Here is a 20,625-nt window from a genome sequence, read left to right on the forward strand (position 1 = left end):
TATATGCTAAAACAACAGTCTATTATTCCTCTTTCATTCTTATTTGGAAATGGACTTGGAGTGAAAATGTGGAGTCATTTGAGTTGAGTGCAAAAGAGTATTCAGACAAAAAAAAAATCAAATTCATTGAGAATTTCGCCCCACAAACAACACAACAACAAGCCATCTGTGATCTGGACTCCTGAAGTTCAGCAGCTTTACACATAACAGAGGTGTGTGGTAGGTTAACCTGTTATGATGTCAGAATAGGTGTCAGAAGTAAAACTCATGAATCTTTAAGACAATTTTACACACAGAAAGATTATCATTAACTTAATTAGAATAAATATATTTTGGTGTTTACTAGATAAGCTTCAGGACGGATAAAATATTCTTATGCTAAAATTCTCCCCCAACAGTAAGAGAGAAGTGAGGCTTCCTTATGCTCGAAGAATGAAGTGCAAGCTGTACACCATATGAGCAGAACAGGGCGCCCACGTGGTACAGGGATGCAGTGGACAAGGTAGGAAGATGTTAACACAAAACCAGTAAACCGAACACGTGAGGACTGCAAGAAAGATTCAACACAGCTACTAACTACTGCAAATCCTTCTCAGGCCTAGGCAATTTCTGTTTATTCTTAAGGCTTTAAATACAAAATATACACATTCGGAATACAAAAAAAAAAAGAAAACACAGGCGTGGTCTAAATATAACAGGGTACAGATAGATAAGACAATTAACAAAACTCTTAAATTGAGCTGACCCTGTGCTTAGCAACTTGCTTCCAAAGAGCTGAGTGTGGGAAGGGGGAGAAATAAATGGACAGTGGAGAAAGGGAGCCCCTGTCCTGGCCAGGTGAGCGAGGTCAGCATTTTCAGGGAACAGCCATGATGAGAGCATGTTCCCTTCGTACCAAGTGCTGACAGTGTCACTCACTTCTGTGGTCTTCCTCTCAAAACCCCCTCACCCCAGCTTAAGAACCAGAAAAGCATGAGAAGAATCCAAACAGAGGGACATTCTGCAAAATATCTGGCCAGTATTCCTCAAAACTGACAACGTCATCAAAAACAAGGAAATTAAGGAGACATGATAACAAAATGTAATGCGATATCCTGGGTGGATCTTGGAACAAAAAAAGGACGCTAGAGAAAAACTAGTGAAATCGGAATCAAGTGTGGATTTTAGTTAACAGTGATATACCAATGTTTGTTCGTTAGTTGTGACAAATGTAACATAATAATGTAAGAGCATGTGGGGTAACTGGATGAGGGACATATGGGAACTCTCTCTACTATACTGACAAGTTTCCTTCAAATCTCAAATCATTCTAAATGAAGAGTTTATTTAAACTTTTAAAAACTGAGTCCACAGCACCGACGGATGGGACCTCAGGTGTTGCTGCAGCATTGGCGACACCGGCAAACACAGGCTAGGATCCTGACCGTTCTGTACGCTGACCAAGAGACACTTCGGCCAATTTGGGAACCTATCTAAGATGCCAGGAGACCACAGATGGCGTGCATGTGACAAGAACAAACATCTCTGAAGCGCCTAACACCCCCATTTGAAGTGAAAAATAGGCAATTTTATGCAAGAAAAAGACAAAGGCTAAACAGGTTGGCCTGGAGCCATCAGCGCTCTGTGAAAACGCATGACAATCCAGCCTTCAGACTTCACTTACAAAGACCACCGCCAGGATCCAAGCAGGTGTGAACAAGAGGGACGCAGACTTCCCCAGATACCCCACAGGATTGTATCCTATTTCCTTAGCATCAAAAGGTAAATCAGAGATGAAGAAAGGCCACAGAATTCCTTTAAGGATCTGTGGGAGAAGGACCATATAAAAAAACACTTCTCTGACGGAAGAGCACACAAATTCATTATCTATCTTCAAGAGTCCGTCCAGTCAGGGAACACGTGGTACTATGAGAACCAGGATTTGTAAGAAGGAGGCAACGCCTTTGAAGCACTGCTCCAGAGAGAAAAACATTTTGTCTTTACAGAATAAGCACGTGGCGCAGCTCTGTTTGCTGCAATGCGTTTCTTTAATTGCCCTGAATTTTAATCGAAAAAGAAATCTGGGGATTTATCTTCCCTAACCAAAAAGTTCCAGAATTTATAAACAAGATGAATATGCAGTGCTCATTAGGCCAGAAAATGAAAATATAAATGCCTTTAAATTTTTTCAGAAAACTAACACACTGCCAATCAAAATTATAACGGTTGTAGCGGAAAAGTCACCAATTATTTAAAGTTCATCTGAAAGAAAAATGATGCAGAAATAGCCCAGAAAAATCTGAAAAAACAATAATAGTAATGACGATGATGAACGGGGTCTTTTTCTACCAGCTCTAATAATTAAACAGCGTGGTTTTGGAAATCTAGAATAGACAGATCTATCAATGGAAAAGAATAACACAATTGAAAATAAAACAAATATTAAAAATTGATTCATTTTTTCAAGTATTTATTGAGTGCCTGCTATGTATGGGCACTGTTGATGGTTACTTGATGGTGAAACAAAAAAAGGCAAATTAAGTCAAACCAAAAGGACAAAGTAGACAAAAACAGGCTAACTATATGGGAAGAAAACAAGTCAGATATTTTTCTCACATGTTACACCTGGATACATTCTAGATATATGTTTAATTATATAAAATATCCTGGCAGACCTAGAATAAAACATATGGGATGTTTATATATAGTTTTGTGATGGCAAAGATGTGGGTTCAAGGAAAATCATTGTTAATCTAAACGTCAGTAGGGGCACGGTTAAATAAATCACTGTCTAGCCAAGTAATGGACGGTTACGTAGTTATTCAATTGTTGATGAGGAAATTTATTTATTAACAAGCAAGATGTCAGTATTTAGTAAGAAGGTAAGTTATAAAACCTATGTGTACAGTAAAAAGACCTAAATATAGATATTAAAGAAAATATATACAGGAAACATCTATTCTGCAACAGTATCAATTCTCCTCGAATTAATCTATAAAGTTAATGCATGAACTCAATCAAAGGACAGTTTTTCATGGACTGTAATTCTAAAATGCATATGGAAAAGCGCAAGGCAAAATGTAGGGACCATTTTAAAGAACAACAAGGGGAACGGGAGACTCACCCCACCAGACAGACAACAAGACACCAGGAGGAAATAAAGACACATGAAAGAAACGCCACTCAACAAAAGACACTACTTAAAAAGCACACAGTCGAGCCCCAAACCCGGAGAAGATCACTGTACACATGCAGACGACAAAGAATGGGCAAGAAAAATATATAAAGATTGCGTACAAATTAATAGGAAAAAGAAACCAATAGGAAAATGGGCACACGACTGGAATACACACATCACAGAAGAAACTCAGGGAGTTAATAGACACAAATTCTTGATCTCACTAGTAATCAACAAAATTCGAATTAAAACTACAATGATATATCATCTCATATCCATCAAATTGTCAAAATTCAAGTCTGCCAATGACAAGGCTTTGTGAGGATACGGAGCAAAGTACAACCACTTAAGGAAGAAATTTCACCACAGTTATTAAATATGAAGGTGTGCATATCCTAAGACCCACAAATTTTCTGGTCATGTACCCCAGATGAACTAAGTACATGCACTAAGGAGATTTATTAAAAGTGCTTATAGCCAGGGGCTGGCCCCGTGGCCGAGTGGTTAAGTTCGCGCGCTCCGCTGCAGGCAGCCCAGTGTTTCGTTAGTTCGAATCCTGGGCGCGGACATGGCACTGCTCATCAGACCACGTTGAGGCAGCGTCCCACATGCCACAACTAGAAGAACCCACAACGAAGAATACACAACTATGTACCGGGGGGCTTTGGGGAGAAAAAGGAAAAAATAAAATCTTTAAAAAAAAAAAAAAAAAAAAAGTGCTTATAGCCACATTTTCTTCAATATTGAAAAATTGCAAAACAAATGTCCGTTGGTAGGAAAATATTTTTAAAAATTGCGACACTTGTAAAACTGAATAATACTATAAAATAATTAAAATGAGTGACTACAGCTACAAATATTAAGATGAATAAATCTCCAAAACATAATATTGGGCCAAAAAAGGCGAGCTCTGATGACGCATACAAGATGCACTATAGTAAAGGCCGAGACGTACGGCTTAAGTCCTTCTTTAATACTGAAAGGCTTATTCCCCAGCTACTGGAGTGCTGCAGGCTGACAGCCCTCTGCTGAAAAGAGTTGTCTTGTCAAAGTCACGCCCCTTCCCCAGGGACAGCCTGCATCCAATAGCTGGTCAGTGGGAGGCTACAAATGCTTGGTCCATCACCCCAACTCGGGACAACTCTGAAGGGCCATCCCATCTTCACTGCTCCCTTTGGGATCAGCTGAGGCCTTTCTTGTGACTGCACTGCAGCCCAATTTCTCTCTCTGCCCAATTCCACTTCCCTCTCTCACAGGTGTTAATCCTATTATCTCCTTAATAAACTTCCTGCGTGTTAATCTCCTTCTCAGAGGCTGCTTTCCTTGGAACTGCACTTTCAACTGATACAAGTTATATATTGTTTTAAATCTCAAAAATACCATACACATATACCATACAAATTTAAGAAAACTGCAATCAAGCCAAGTATCTTTTCTGACCACAGTGGAACAAAACTGGTAATTAACAGCAGAAGGAAAACTGAAAAATTCACAAGCATGTGGAAATTAAACAATATACTCTTGAACAACCAGTAGGTCATAGAAGAAATCAAAAGGGAAATTAGAAAATATCTTGAGACAAACAAAAACGTAACATTCCAAAACTTATGGGATGCAACAAAAGCAATACTCAAAGGTAAGTTTACAGAGGTAAACCCCTACATTAAAATAGAAGACAGACCCCAAACAAGCAAGCTAACTTTACATCTCAAGGAACTAGAAAAAGAACAAACTAAGCCCAAAGTTAGCAGAAGTAAGGAATAATAAGGTTAGAGCAGAAATAAAATAGAGTAAACAAAGAGTAGAAAAACAAACAAAATCAACAGAACTAAGAGTTGATTTTGAAAAGATAAAATTAACAAACTTTTAGCTAGACTAAGAAAAAAAGACAAATAAAATCAGAAATGAAAGAGGAGAAATAAGAAGTGATGCCACAGAAACAAAAAGGATCATAAGAGACTACTATAAACAATTATATACCAACAAATTGGATAGCCTAGAAGAAACAGAAAAATTCCTAGAAACATACAAGCTACCAAGACTGAATCATGAAGAAATAGAAAATTTGAACAGATGTGTAACTAGGAAGGAGGTTGCATCAGTAACCAAGAACTTTCAACAAAGAAAAGTGCAGGACCAATGGCTTCACTGGTGAATTCCATCAAATATTTCAAGAAGTATTAAAGCTAATTCCTCTCAAACTGGTACTGGCATAAAGACAGACGTGTAGACCAATGGAACCAAAGAGAAAGCCGAGAAATAAATCAACACATACACGGTCTTCAATAAGGGCACCAAGAACACACAAAAGGGAAAGAACAATCTCTTTAATAAATGATGCTGGGAAAACTGAATATCCACATGCGAAAGAATGAAACTGGACCCTATCTTACCTCATACACAAAAGTCAACTCAAAATGGATTAAAGACTTAAGCGTTAAGACCTGAAACTATAAAACTCCTAGAAGAAAATACAGGGGAAAAGCATCATGACATTCGTCTTGCAACAAAAGCAAAAATAAGAAAGTGGGACTACATCAACCCAAAAAGCTTTTCCACAGCAAAGGAAACAATCAACAGAGTGAAAAGGAAACTTACAGAACTGGAGAAAATATTTGTGAACCTCTTAAGGGGCTAATATCCATAAAATATAAAGACCCCTAACATGCAATAGCAAAAATAAATAAATAAACAACACGATTATAAAATGGGCAAAGGACTTGAATAGACATTTCTCCAAAGACGACATACAAATGGTCGACAGGTATATGAAAAGATGTTCAACATCACTAATCATCAGAGAAATGCAAATCAAAACCACAAAGAGATATCATCTCACACCTGTTGAAATGGCTATTATCAAAAAAACAAAAAACAAGGGTTGGCAAAGATATGAAGAAATTAGAACCCTTGTGCACTGTTGGTGGGAATGTATAATGGTGCAGCTGCTACGGAAAACAGTATGGAGGTTCCTTAAAATATTAAAAATAGAACTACCATATCATCCAGCAATTTCACTTCTGGGTATTTACCCAAAACAACTGAAATTAGGATCTCAAAGAGATATTTGCACTATCACGTTCCTTGCAGCATTATTCACAATAGCTAAAAGGTAGAAACAGCCTAAATGTCCATTGACAGATGAATGGATAAAGAAAATGTGGTATATACATACAAAAGAATATTAATCAGCTCTAAAAAGAAAGAAATCCTGTCAAATGTGACAACATGGATGGACTTTGAGGACATTATGTTAAGTGAAATAAGCCAATCACAGAAGGACAAAAACTGCATGATTTCTATTTATATGAGGTATCTAAAGTAGTCAAACTCATAGAAGCTCCAAGTAGAATGAGGGTTGTCAGGGGAAAGGAAGAGTTAGTTGCTGTTCACCGTGTGTGAAGTTTCAGTTGTGCAAGAGGAAAACGTTCTAGAGATCTGCTGTACGACACGGTGCTTACTGTTATCAATAATGTAGTGTACACTTAGAAATTTGTTAGGAGAGTTAAAAAAAACCCATGTACCACAATTCTATTTATGTTTAGGAACACATCTGTATTTAGTAAAAGTACAAAAACATGCATGAGAATGACAAACATCAAATTCAGCATAGTTACCTCCGTAAGGCAGAAAGGGGACAGGCTTATGGAAGAATACACATAACATTTTAATAGCTACATAACACTTTAATTCTGTAACATTCCTATGCTTTCTTTGTATATCTGAAACATTCTATAATTTTTAAAAGTAACTTGAAAGAAAAGGACCAGTTTGCCCCAGTATCAACAATTCTCTACCTTCTTTTTACCAAAATAAACAAGATGGATGACATTTATGAGGACCACAGATTATGATGGGTGTCCCACATTTGAAACAAGAACAAATTTCATGGTGGAAGTAAAGAAAGAGTCACAGAGTTCTCTTTTCTTTCATATTCTTTCTTTTTTTGATGTTGCAATCTCAAAAGTATTTACAAGTTTGTAACTCCTTATGATGTATACCAGCAATGATTATTTTAAATTGGCTGCTACACAGATAAAATCATGCCTCATTTCTTTAGTAATTCCACTTTTCTTTCTGCTGCACAAGAAATCATCAGATTTCAAGTGTGGGAAAGTGAAATTATAGGGATAACTTGGCTTTTGTCAAGTTTCAAACATAGTGGGGCCATAATTTGAACCAGGGCAGTCTGACGCTGAACTTGGACAGTGTTTATTACCAGGAACAAACCTCAGAGAAAACTTCTAAAAGCAGGATTCAGAGTAAAAGGAGATGCCTAGGATTGTTCTTTCAACATTTTCCAACAAAGAGTGTGAATGTATCATAATTATGCAAAAAACAACATGCTCGTGATTTTTCTATTTATAATACACATACTAGCAAAATCAAAGGATTACCTGGATAATTTCAGTCAAAGAATACATTCAACATGAAATATTCACACAGCTGAGATAAAACTGAATACTTCCCTAAATTTATTGGAATAATGCCACCACTGCCTACTTCACTTTATTTGCTTAGCTCTGATTTTAGTTTCAAATTTTTAAAATTCACTGTATACTGAAATGAATTCCACGTCCTAGAGTTGGTCCACAGAACAATGTTTGTCCTTGTCCCTACTCAACCTTCTGAGCTATGTATGACAACAAAATACCACATAAAAGAATGGAGAAACTCAAACCAAGGGAAGAAAAGTGTATGGAAGGAGGTAGGATGAAAAAAAATCCCATTTTCCTAACATACTAATCTGGGACAAACAGATTTTGTCCATATCTAAGCAAACAACCCAATTTATCTTTAATCAATATTAATTATTCAGGACCACTCTTGTGAAACTAAACTTCGGGTTCCATATTTGTTTGATATAAAGGGTTTATAGACACAGTTGCAAAGAGGGAGGAAAACAAAACAAATCAAAATTCTAAGATATAGACCCAAAAAAGGGCTATTGACTGGGAATGAAATTGGTACCAATCTATGTCAGCAAAAGCTTTTATCTTAAAGAATTTTATTCACAACCCCTTCCTTTTCATCACCCCTTGTTTCAAGTAACTCTTTCTCTCGACACTATCAAAAAATCTGTTTCTTTCACATTTTCCCAGCAATCCGCTCGTTCGGAACTTTTCAGCCACATCCTAGAAAGGAATTCAGACCTCAGCTCAGGTTAGCAACAACACAGTCACTCCCTCTTGTGGTCCATCAGGGAACTGCCTGCTGACACCAGCATTCACGCCCGAGAAAGTGATTTCTGGGATGACAGCACTAGAGCGGGCGCCGGGTTGTCTTCACTTCACAGACAAGGAAACAGCCCAACTGAGGTCAAGCAACTTACCGACTTCCTCAACGTATCCCAACCAAGAATACATTTAAAGCAGGATCGGACCACATATTGCTAAAAGATAAATCTAAAAAATTAGAACCTAACTTTAACTTCTGTTTGATGTAGTTTCAAAGCAACTGTTTAGTGTTTTACGTTTAATATAATATATTCATGATCATTAACAAAACAGGAAAGTGAGTAACAGGGAAAAGTTCTCATAAGAAAGAGGATTATTTTCCAAATTATTTTCAATATTCTCAAAAATAGGATAAAAATAGGATATTATGTTTTGTATCATGGATCTACTGGTTATCAAAGTACTTCTTTCGAAAGAAGGGCAAGGCAGAAATAACTGGAATTTCCAAAATAATAAATCGTCATCCTCATTAAGATGCTTATGTCAATGGAAATGAATAAGAATTTATGTTTTGTGTTAGTGGCATGTCAATAAATTTGAAAACCTGTTGATTTCCAAACACCTTGATTATGAGTCTTTATCGAGAATTAATATGGCTAACCGTACTTCCTTTACAGGGTTGTTTTAAAAGTTAAATGAGCTAATACACTATAAAAGATTGAGCAGTCTTTTCTAAAATGTACTCGCTTTACCTTCTTTGTATCTAAGTACAAAGAACATACTCTATAAATGATAAAAATACGGAGAAAAAGAGGTCAAGTAGGAAAAAATAATCAAAAGGGACTATGAAATTCTTAAATGTGATAGGGTTTCATGTGCAAGAATTTTTCCACTCTGGAACTGCCCTGAAGTTTCCAACAGCCTCTGTACCTGTAAATGTGAGAAAGACTGTAGCCCATGATGGCGCACAAGCACAGAATGCCAAGACCGCGCCAGCTGTCACTCTGCTCCCTAATGCTCCATGTGTGTCCTCCCAAAGCCGGACAATAGGTCAAAGAGGATCATCTTTAAAACTCAGTCAAGTGTATGCGAATAGCTGTACTCCCCTGATAAAACCTCCAAAATGAATTCTCTGTTTTCCAAATCAACAAGCAAAATAAATAAAACCCCTGAGTGTCTGGCAGTCCCACCTCCATGCATGATACCACCACTTGCTGAGGTGCCCATGGTGAAAGGTGAACTAGTTCCTTGACTCTTTTTCTCCCATATTCTTCATATTCTGCCAGTCACGTCACTCCCACTCACTGCATCTCTTGACTCTATTCTCTGTTCTTTAAACCCAAAGCCACAGCTTTAAAGTCTTCATCAACTTCCCCCCAACCTGGATAACAGCCAAGTCCTATTCAACCTTCAAAACTCAGCTCTCTTCCATTCTCTCCTTCCATCCCCTCTTACAGGCCCCCGTCCCTACTGAGGCAGCTTAGGTACAGCCCACCCCCCACCCCACACCCCTACATCCCCCCGCCAACACAACATTTCTTTTATTCTTGTAGGTATGTCAGTTTCAGAGTGCCTGACAAATAGGAGTGGTCCCACAGATCTTAGCTGAATAAAGGAACTGCTTTGGGGGAAGGGAAAAGGAGAAAAAGCGGAATCTGGTTAAATAGCTGGCACTTTATTTGGAAAAATGACAAAGAATTTCACTCCAAGAACTGGCTGTTTCCAAAATAATTTTTTTCTATTTGCATACACTTAGGAAGAATCATGGGCAAAATATTCTAGGGTTGTTGATTTGTCATTAAAATTAGGTAATTTTCTACCTGAAAGACACCCACTTTTATCTAAGGAAGTAAAATTCAATCTCCTGTTTTACACAGGAGGACATGCAGGAGCAAAGGCGGGAAGTCACTAACCCCAGAGGTCCTGACGCCTAGCCTGAGGCAGGACATGGCCAGACCCAGCTGGAAAGTGCTCCAGAAGAGCTTCTCCTGGTTGCACTCTATTTCGGCCCCAAAGGATCTCACAGCCAGACTACCTAATGTCTCCACGCATACAGGGCTGGGGACAGGTGGGTAGAGGCCCAAGCCCTAGAAAGGTGTGCTTTTCTATATCTAAAAAACGCAAAGATGTTAAAAGCCATCGTCAGTTTCCTTCCTGAAGAACTGAGGTGGAAGAAAACTTACCACCGCATGCTTGAACTACTTTACACAAGTAGAATACTCATCTAGGAAACTACCATTTCTTTGGCGGGGGGGGGGGCGGGGGAGTGTTAATAGTTATTAAATGTAAAACCAATATTCTAAACCAATGTTCACATGCCAGGGAAAAACAGCTGTTACTAGTCACTAAATTCTGGGAAAGACAATTCATAAAAGAGCATTTGACATAAAACAGTAATTCAGTAGGTCTCCCCAAAGTATTCCAAAGCAATATACTACAGTGAAATCAGCAATATAGTCCAATTTCTTGAACGGTCATCTTATGGAGAATTTAAAGTTTTGAGCGGCTATCTATTTTTCAACAGCTTTATTGAAGTATAATTTACATGCCATGGAAGTCATCCATTTTAAGTGTACATTTAGGTGCGTTTTAGTAAATTTATACAATTGCACAACTATTACCAAGACCACTTCCATCACCTGGACAGTTCCCTTGTTACCTGTTTACAGCCAATCTCTGCTCCCACCTCTGGCCCCAGGCAACTACTGATCTGATCTATGGTTTTGCCTTTTCTAAAAATTTCATGTAAACAGTATCATACAATATATAGTCCTTGGTTTCTGGCTTCTTTCCTTTGGCATAATGTTCTTGAGGTTCACCCATGTTGTTGTATGTATCAGTACCACAAATTAGTACTTCTTTCTTTTTCATGGCTGAATAATATTCCATTTTGTTTATTCATTCACCACTTGAATTTGGATTATTTCTAGTTTTTTATCAATCGTGAATAATGCTGCTAAGACCATTTGTTTGGGTTTTGAATGAGCACAAATTTTACAAATAACCTCACTGAGGTGTAATTGATATACAATAAATTGCATGCATATAAAGTGTACAATTTGATGAATTTTGACATATGTATACACCCATGAAACTATCATGTATAATCAAGATAATGAATGTATATATCACCCCCAGTGTTTCAATGTGCCCCTCTCTTTGGAATTCTTTTCTCCCTCCCATCCATCCTCCCAGCCATGCTCAGGCAACTAATGATCTGCTCTCTCTGTCACCATAGATTAATTTGCATTTTCTGGAATTTCACCTGAACGGAATCAGACAGAATGGTACTTCTGAGATTTTGACAATGACTCTGTTGAATCTATAGATCAGTTTGGGGAAAACCGACACATTAACAATATTACATCTTCCAATCTGTAAACATGGTAAATATTCCCACTTATTAGGTATATTTTAATTTCTCTCAGCAAAATTTTGTAGTTTTCAGTGTACAGGACTTACACTTCTCTTGTTAAACTTATTCCTAAGTATTTTGGTCTTTTTGACGCTACTATGAATGGATTTGTCTATTCTCGACATTTCACATAGATGGAATCATATACTATGTGGTCTTTTGTAATTATCTTCTTTCACTTAGCATAATGTTTTCAAGGTTCATCCATTTTGTAGCCTCCATCGGTACTTCATTCCTTTTTATTGCCAAATCATATTCCATTATACGGACATATCACATTTCGCATCCACTCATCAGTTGAAAGACCTCAGTTTTCTAAGAGATGATCGTTCTTTTAGTAATTTGCTTGAATTTAATTTGTAGACTCTGTTTCTCCCATGAAGTGCAGCCCCTGATGTCTTTGCTTTCTTTTAAAAATTCTTATTTCTGTTTTCTGTCCCGGTCCCTAGTGGTTACTTCTGTGTCTTCATAGTCAGCCAGTGACTTGGGCAGAGGTGGTACCCTAACACCTTGCACCTGTAAGCCTTCCACCCTCCCCTGATGCAGCTGCATGTGGGCTTAAGGACATTCCAAGTCGCACCCAGCTCTCGAGGAGTCTGCCTTGGCTTTTACTTTTGGCTGGGCTCTCTTGAGTATCTGGCCCCTGGGTTGCAGAGATCAGCAGTCAGCCACAGACATGTGGAGAGCTGCCTTGGCCCTTCTACGCCTCTCTCCTTTCCAGGATCTCCCCGTTAAATTTCTGGCTGATGGCCCCAAACCAGGGCTGCACACTGGGTAGCAAAGATGTAGGTTTTCCTTGCCCTGTATGAACTGAGTATGCCACTTTTAGCCAGCAAAGCTGTGGGTTTTTTACCCCTAACCCTGACCTCCACACCAAAATGAGTCCATCAGTTCTAGAAAAAACCATAAGCTGGTAACACTGCAGCTCTCACCAACCAAGATAGGGAGTGGGAGGACAGAATGGAGGCCCCAGGCAAGAAGGCCGCCAACTCCCACTCTTCCTACCCACAGCTCCACCATCTTTATCATCTGCCTTCTTGGCCAATTTCCAGTGCTCGAAATTATTGTTTTTGTCAATCTTGTCTAGTTTTACACTTGTTTTACTGAGAAGGAGAATCACTCATCCATTTTACCTCATCATGAACGGGAGTGATCTTGGCTACCCATTTTTAATTTCTCGATTTCCCATAACATAATCTCTTACAAAAATAAAGTATGACTATGATTCCACTCCAAGTATCAACTATACAAATGCTCTCAAGTCTGATATAAAATTTACCGTCATAACTTGAATATTTTCCATTAAGAGAGTGCCTGCTCCACAGAGCATCAGCAAACTAACATAATATTAAAGTACCAAAATAGTCAAATGTTCAGGAATGTTGAGGTTCCTAGGGGATAAACTGATTGACTGATTGGCTCTCAGCCATGGCTCTTGACCACAAAACCCTCTGATGGCCCAAATAGGATAGATTCCGTGCTGTTATTAACAAAGCTCGACATAAGCAAAAAAGCAAATTCTTGAAGATTCTATTAATACTACTATGTATTATTCGCAACTCAAGAGTTTGTCACATTCCATTTTTTTCTCCACTTATTCCAAATACTGTCACAAAATCCTCAAGCCTAACTTGCTTTGAACATTATTGCTTAATATTGATAGAATGCTTTATAGTTGCTGAAAACTCTTTCACCTACTGTCTCATTTGATCTTCACAAAAATCTCACATAGCAAGTAGAGCAAATATTATCCTCTTTTTATACCTGTTGGAACGGATATACAGAGGGATTAAGTGTTTCACGTAGTTACTAGATCAGATCTCGGATCCAGTTATCCTGGCAATGTTTCATCTTGTGACCTTGGGCATGTCTCTGCCTCAATTTCTTCCAGTGCTTTGGTAACCTCCTTAAAGGTAAGGAAAAGAAATTACCCTCAAATACTAGCTTTCTCAACACTTTCAGTTGAGGAGAACTTGTCTAACATTTGTTTCCTTAAAAATTTTAGTTATTGGAAAGTGAATGCAGAGCCTCAACAAGAAGAAATGAAGCTCCATTTCATAACAATCGCAAAAGCAACCTTTAACATAATCGATGCCAAGCTCTCGGGGTGCACATGTGCCCGCGCTCGTGTGCGCACACACAAACACACACTTTACAGAACACCATTCTATGAAATCCTCCTAGGAGGGAAACACGAACCCTCCCTACATACACACGCACAAGGGGGTGGTCTTGCCACATGTCACAAATCTGTTGGGTCATTTCAGAAGAATAACTCGAAATCTCTTCACCACATGCATTGGGAGAAATAATGTTGTAATCTCTGTCATCTAGAAACCTAAAACCAAAAACTTCCTTGAGCCCTCTTGATTCCACAGTTCCTCAAAAGAAGGTCTACACTCATTCTTTTCAGTTCATTTCCTTCAATCCGCCCTTGGATCTGTTCCACTCAGGCTTTTGTCTCCAGCGCTTCACTGAAACACTCTTGTCAAGGGCACCAATGGAACCTCCTGGTTGCTAAATCCAGGGATGGATTTTCAGCTCACATCTTACCTAACCCATCAGCAGCATGTGACAAGGCTCCTTACTCCTGCTTCTCTCAAACAGTTTCTTCCCTTGGTGACTAGAATACTCCACTTTCCACCTCACAGTCCATTCCTCAGTCCCTCTTGCTAAATCCATCTCATCTCCCAACCTCCAAATGTTGCAGTGGCCCATGGCTCAGGTCCTAGCCCTCTCGTCTTTTCTATCTACTCTTCTTAGGGCTTTAAATAACAACTAAATGCTAATGACTTCAAATTTGCCTCTTCAGAACGGAGCACGGAACTCCAGACTCTGCCTACTTGACCTTTCCATTTAGATGTCTGAAGAGGCGTCTCAAACTTAATGTGTCCAAAACTGGGCTCCTTGTGCTGCCCCAAATCTATCCCTCCCACATCCTGTCCATCTCAGCAAAAGGCATATCCATTCTCCAGTTATTCAGGCAGAAAGCTGAGCCATCCTTGACATGTCTCTTGCTCTCTGACTCCATATCCAATTTCACAACAACATATAATAGAATTCCATCACTGCTCATCACTTCCCTTGTTTATGAGCTCAGGCACCATCATCCCCCACCCGAGCCTCTGCAGTAGCCTTAAATTGGGTCTCTCTGCTTCCACCCTTGCAAAGATCCCACCCTCACCCCAGAGCATTCTAATCTCAGCAGTTTCAAGAGAAAGATCATGTCACTTCTCTTCTCAAAGCCCACCAATTCCTTTTCATCTCACTCAAAGCTAAATCCTTACAATAATCGACGCTCACACGATGTGACCATCCATTACCTTTCTCCTTCTCTCCCCATCACTCACTCCACTCCACCCAATCACCTACCTCCTTCTACCAGTCAAACCAGTCAAGGATGCTCCTGCCTCACGGCCTCTGCATTTGCTATTCCCTCTGCTTAGAACACTCTTCCCCCCAATATCTATGGGGCTCTTTCTCTCACCTTCTTCAAATCTTTGCTCAAATACCACATTTTCAGTGAGGCCTTCTCTGAACGTTCTATTTACAGCTGAACCCCTCTCTTGCATTTTCTCCAAAGTGCTTACTGTCCTCTAATAGATTGTATATTTTACTTATTTATTTGTTTTTAGTCTGTCTCTCCAATAGAATGTCAACTCCCCGACAGCAGGAAGTTTTATTCTGCACACTACTGTATCACCATCGCCTAGAACACGGTAGGCACTCAATAAATATTTGATGAATCCAAAAACCATACTCTTAAAACAATACAGAATTATATTAATTCATCCATACACAGACCAGAAGGTTCAAGGCCTACAGAACGCTGAGTAATGGATGACTAAGAATACTGATCATATATGATAATATGGCCCAGTTCTATCCATTAGAAATACAAGCCAAAAGTAATTTAAAATTGTCTATTAGTCACATAAAAATGTAAAAGAAAACAAGTGAAATTAATTTTAATTTAATTTAACCCAATACATCTAAAATATTATTTCATGTGACTCATACAAAAGTTAATAAAATATTTTACAGTCTTTTTTTCACACTAAGTCGCTGAGAGGTGGTGTGTATTTTATGCACAGCTCATCTCAACTGAGACGAGCCACATTTCAATTGTCATCAGTCATATATGGCCAGCGGCTATCATACTGGACAGCACAGACACAGTCCAAAATTAAATAACCCCAATGTACTGGGAAACTTCTCGTATATTCATTACTTGTTTTTAACTTAGCATTCTAAAACAAGGCCCTTGTACAATCTCGTGGCTTCTGAGTTTTGTCAAAACAGTTTCAATGGATGTAACAAGAATAATAGCTTTCATTCTGAGAAACAATTTACATCAAGATAACTGGCTGAACTCTTTAAATTTCACTGAGATGTTTTGATTAGAAAGAAGGAATGCCCTTCTTTCCCAGTCTCTTCAATTAAGAAACAAAGTTAAATCCACGCAGAGTCTGTGTTCTTATCTGTATTAGCAGGAAAAAATCATCACTTACAAATAGAAAGAACTATTAAAATTCTGTTTCCACTAAACAAACCAGTATTTATTTCAAGTTAACCAAAACACATTCTGTGTTAAAAGACAATTTTTTTGTATAGATATGGTCGCATTTAAAAAATTCATAACAATTGCCTTACCAATAATTTTCATTTCATATTATAAAAGTGAAATAAAGCAACAAGGAAAATGCTTTTAAATTTTTAATACATAAATTTAAGTCTTCACTATGTTTCTTAAAAGCTAAAGTATTATGCATGGAAAATGTTTTCATTAAGTTTTTTTTAATCAAGGTATTAATTTCTTCCAGAATGCCATTATTATAAATATTCACTTACTGGAATGATGGTAACTGTCATCATTATTCAACAAAAAAATTTAAAGAACCCAGTTAAAATGCATAATATTTTAAAACTTTCAAGTTATATAACATGTTACTCTTTTTTTAAAGCAGTAAAACAAAGCTCACAGCAGCATCTACTTACTCAGACGTTACAAGGTGTTATCTATCATCTCCTATAAACCGGCAGGTTTGCGCTTCCATCATCAACGAGGCAGAGAAACTCCAGATGGTAAAGTACGCCATCTCTTCTAACCCTGAACAGCGTGAATAAGGTGCCTGTGTGAGAAAGAAAACTGGCGTTACAACCAAGACAGGACTCCCACCAGTGGACTGTCCAGATAGGGAATAACTTTAGTTTCTTCTTTTCTTTCTTTTTTTGTTTAAGTGAGGGCTCAGAACAAGTTAATTCATGGCCCTGGAGTTGTGGGTGACCTGAGATGACAATACTTGGTATTAAAATTGCCCTTCTGTTTTAAGAAATCTCTTTGGGAAGAAGCTTATATAGCACAATAAAATACACATCTTGTGCTAAATTTGATCCCTTTTTACCAGACTGACCCTTCAACAGATAGAAATCCTCCATCTCTAACCTTATCATTTATCCTATGAACTAAGACACTTCTGAAAGTGATAAGGGGAACTTTCAAAATATATATTAACCAATAAACTGCTTTCATTATATTAGTTTCTGTTCTAAAGAAATAAAATTAATGTACATCCACTACATTCAAGAAAAAATTTGAAGGTTTACTAATGGCCTATAAACACTTAAAATGTCATAAGCAGATTGATTATTCTTGTTCGTGTACTTTCATTTGTTTTTAAAAGAGATTCTGTTTCTAATATGGTGTCACTGGTATTTTTTCTGGAAAAAAAAGGTTGATATGGTCTTATTTTTAATTTTTCACAAAGTTGCCACAATCACTTTCAAAGTTTCCTTTTATGTTAAATAATCTGAAGTCACTGACATCTTCATGTGACTCTTCTGTATCAATATTATTTTTAACAAGAAAATGCTCTTTTCAACAGCTGCTGAGAAGCCTGGTATGCTCAAGCAAATTCTGCTAAATAGAGGATATTCTCAATTCTATTTTTCTCCTACCAAAAATGTAAATATTTCGGTCTAAATATTTTCACAGATACTATCTTTTTGCCTGAATTGGTGTTCTTTTTTCCCACTCATGCCCCCTCCCATCCACTCACCACGACACACTGCAGCACACGTAGTTTTTTTCCCTGATGCAAACCCCATCATGTCACTTCCTAAAACTTTCCCGTGGCTTCCCACTGCTCCTAGGATATAACCCCAAATCTTAGCATGGCTCCAAAGCTATGCACCACAGGCCCCTTCCTCCCTCTCAGGCTACACTGGTCACATCTCAAATCCTCAAAGGTATGAGGTTTTCCCCGGTTCTGGCCTCTGCACGCTGGGTTTCCTATGCTCAGACACTCTTCCTCTCAGTCATGGGCACCTTTGGTTTCTGAGAGGTTTTCTAACGCCCCCAATCTAAAGTACAGCATGGTCTTCTCTCTCTCAAAGTACTCTGCACTTTTCCAGTGAAGCATTCATCCAAATCTATATTTACTTATTCGCGTCTCCTAAGAAAGACTATCTTCTCCAGACAGTAAACCCTTCGTGCGCATGTAGGATCATTCTTGCTGGATTCTCCCCTCCCTCATCATTCTTTACCCAGCACCTAGCTCGGTCCTTGGCACCTTGTGAACCTTCAATAAATATTTGGCAAATAAATGAATGAATGAAGGCCTGAGAAGGAGAGGATGAGTCAAAGGACAATCTAGTCATTTCAATCAACTTGTTCTCTGTGACCCAACATCTCACAATCCAAAATCCAACTACATCGGCCATTTTCCCTTCTATACAGGATGGTTCTCATCAGCCTATAAACAATCTGTACCTTCTCCCAACCTGGAAGAGAGAAGGAAAGAGAGAGAAAGAAAAAGAAAAAGAGAAGAAAAAAAGGGGGAGAATGAGAGAAAAAGAAGGACCTTTCTCTTGACCTCCACATTCTGTAAATAAACTCCCCATTTCTCTAATCCAATTTTATAAGAATACTCAAAAGAGCTGTCTCTGTCGGCTCTCTCCAGTTCTTTCCTCCCACTCTCACCTGACCCCATTCTAATCAGACTTTTGTCCTCACTGCTCCACTGCAACTGAGCTTGTTAAAGCCACCGACGACTTCCATGTTGAACTATCCAATAGCCAGGTACCGAGGTAGGTACTTTAAACGAACTGTCTCATTCATTTAAACAGCTCATCACACCCACCCTATGAGGCAGGTACTACTGTCATCCCCAGAGAAGGGTTAGCTGAATTCATTCAAGGGCACTTGAGTAAAAGAGCAGCAGAGACCATTTCTAACAGTCAATTTCCACCTTGCTGTACCTCATCTGACTTAAGGACCTCTCAGTGGTATTTCACAGAGCTGATCACTTCCCTCCTCCTTTAAACACTGTCTTTGCTTGGTTTCCAGGACACCACATTCCCCTAACTCTCCCCCTACTTCACTGGACATTCCTTCCTAGGGCTCTCCTCGTTATCCCAACCACCCAGGGCTCTCAGTTCTCAATCTGGTTCTCTATCTCCCTCCCCTGGGTCATCTCAATGCGTCTCATTACTTTAAACACCACTGATAAGACCCTGAACCTGATCAGAGCCTGAACCTCTTCCCTGAACTCAAGGATCATATTTTCAGCTGCCTACTTGACGTCTCCCCCTTAGATGTTTAACAGACATTTCACACATAACGTCACCCCATGCCAAGCTCTTGGCTTCCCGCCCCCATGAGTGATGCTACTACAGAATTCTCCAGCTCAGTGAATGATAGGTCAGTCCTCCAAGCCGTCCCTGACTTTTCTCTTTCCCTCACACCTCATATGCAATCCATCAGCAAATCCTGCTGGCTCTATCTTAAAGACATATCTCAATTCTGCCTAGAGTCGTCCCTCAATATCCACGGGGTATTCGTTCCAGGACCCCCATGGATACCCAAATCTGTGGATGGCTCAAGCCCCTTAGGCGCATCCGCAGATTCCACCAACCACATGGTCCGCGGCTGGTGGGACCCACAGATGCAGATGGCCGACTGTACTTCTCACTACTGCCACCACCACTACTGCCATCTGAGCCTCCAGCCCCTCCATCTGCATTCCTGCAACAGCCTCCCAGCTGCTTCTTCCCTTGTCTCGCCACACAGCTTTCAAAACAAAAGGCCAGAGTCATAGTGATTAAAACAAAAAAAATCAGATCATGCCACTTCTCTGCTCAAAACCTACTAATTGTCTCCTTTCTCATTCAGAGTAAAAGCCACCACAATGAACTACAAGATCCATAGCAGCCCCAGGTAACCTCTCTTGCTTCATCTGCTCCCTGTCTCTCCCTTGCTCACCGCACTCTCGTCCCACTGTCCCTCTTTGCTGCTCCCTGAGGATGTGGACACACTCATGCCCGGGTCTTCACACTTGCTGTTCCCTCTGCACAGAATGTGCTTCTTCACGGACATTTTCATGGCACGCTCCCTCGTCTACTTCAGACCTTTACTCAAGTGTCCCCATCAGGGAGGCCTCCCTGGCCACTCTATTTCATACCACACCTCATCACCACCATTCCCCTTTCTACTCCACTGACCCTGATTTACTTTTATTTGTTTATATTCATTCATATTACCCTCACCAGGTACCTCCCTCCCGCTTTATTCTCTTCCTCCTGTAGAATTTAAGTTCCTTAAGGGAAGAAATTTTTGTGTTGTTCAATACTGTATCCCTTTGGTGGCAAGAAAAACGCCTGGTCCCCAATATATATTTACTGAATAAATAAAAGGTTGAAAATAATATCACGGGTAGGCAATTTACTAAATCTCCAGACCCTACTATTCTTAACACAAAGCGCTTGGAGAGCACGGGCCATGCAGCTACAGTTAGATTTCGCCCAGGAACTTGCACACACCATCTTAATAGAATTACATCGTTGATGATCATGTCTTCCACTGAAATTTTAGTTTT

At 39.1% G+C, this 20,625-nt stretch overlaps 1 long non-coding RNA gene across 4 annotated transcripts in view; it reads right to left on the reverse strand.

Moving 5' to 3' along the window:
- LOC106824278 (uncharacterized) overlaps positions 1–20,625 on the reverse strand; it is a 202,094-nt gene that overhangs the window by 132,757 nt on the left and 48,712 nt on the right. For all 4 annotated transcript variants that reach the window (XR_011504587.1, XR_011504590.1, XR_011504586.1 and 1 more), the window contains one exon: positions 16,748–16,881. This is a non-coding gene — a long non-coding RNA (uncharacterized lncRNA). The remainder of the gene's footprint in view (positions 1–16,747; positions 16,882–20,625) is intronic.

This window comes from Equus asinus, chromosome 1, assembly GCF_041296235.1.
Source record: "Equus asinus isolate D_3611 breed Donkey chromosome 1, EquAss-T2T_v2, whole genome shotgun sequence".
Lineage (NCBI taxonomy): Eukaryota > Metazoa > Chordata > Mammalia > Perissodactyla > Equidae > Equus > Equus asinus.